Raw genomic sequence first — 1,360 nt, 5'->3', positions numbered from 1 at the left:
ATGGATTAGGAGGGTGGAATGGGATCATTTGCTGAGATGAAAGGAATATATTGCTCTTTAGGTGAAGGGTTATCATTGGATGGGATGGAAGGAATATCTTGCTCTTTATGTGAAGGATTATCTTTGGATGGGATGGAAATGATATCTTTCTCTTAAGGAGGAAAATTATAAATGGATGGGATGGAACGAGTTCTTTGATCCTAATTAGGAAGAGGATCATGAGATCGCATGCAAGGGATAGTTTGATCTTGATTTAACATCTTTGGATTATCTTTTGTTTGCTCCCAAGGGATACTTTGATCTTGATTTGAAAGGGGATCATGAGATGATATGGAAGGTATAACTTTTTATTAACGAGCTATGGTGTAATTGTAGGCCATGGTAGAATAATCAACATTATTGGAAAAGCTATCCTTATTAGAGGCATCTTTTTTTCCATGTTTAGGGAGTGGTTCCTTGAAGGTCTCGAGATCACTGTTTGATGTGGGAAGAGTATCTTCAATAGTAACATCACCATTGTCTAATATCTTGGATAAGATGTTTTGATTTAATGCAACTTGAAGTTTGATGTCCTTTGATTCTTTGATAGTCACAAAACTTATTCTCTTTATACCATGGTGGTTTTACAACTAGTTTTTTGTTTCTAGCTTCAATTAATGTGGTCATCTTAGTTTGAAATTTTTTTTGCGGGCACTTTCAATGGGTTCTCCAAGGGGAGTGAGTTTTCTTCATTGAGTGTTATTTTGCCTTTAAGTTTTTGTTTTGCTTAGAAAGGTGATATCTTGTGCATTTTTTGATATTTGGATAGGGTTTGAATAGCTTTAGAGTCTATTACACCATCATTAATAACATTCTTGTTCATAGCCAAAGGTGAGGTTTATCATTATATGTAGAAGAGTTGTCCTTGCTATCTTTGTAAATATTTAGAAGACCTTTAGCAATGAAGGCCTCTTTAATGGTTTATACCTTTTTCTATGATTTCATCTAATGTTTGAGGACATTAGATCTTCAAGTGAAAGAAAATTTCTAAATTTGAGTTTTGAACGGATATGTTGACAATTTTTTTGTCAGGAAGGTGATAACGACATTTACTTGTTAGATTTATCCATTGTTGCAAGAACGAAACAAATGTCTCTCGATTTCTCTCTTTTCTGTTGTATAGGTCGTTCATAGAAATTTCATGTTGAATGTTGTAAGCAAATTGTGAAATGATTTTTTTTACCAACTCATGAAAGAACTTGATCCCATGAGGTAAGTGTGAAAACCACTCAATATATTGTCCACCCAAGCTTCGAGTAAAAAGGCAAATGAGATAAGTATCATTACAAGCAACCTCTATGCAATCTAAATAAAACTCTCT

The sequence above is a fragment of the Cryptomeria japonica genome, chromosome 6, assembly GCF_030272615.1.
Source record: "Cryptomeria japonica chromosome 6, Sugi_1.0, whole genome shotgun sequence".
NCBI classification, from domain to species: Eukaryota; Viridiplantae; Streptophyta; class Pinopsida; order Cupressales; family Cupressaceae; genus Cryptomeria; species Cryptomeria japonica.
This window is presented reverse-complemented; position numbering follows the sequence as displayed.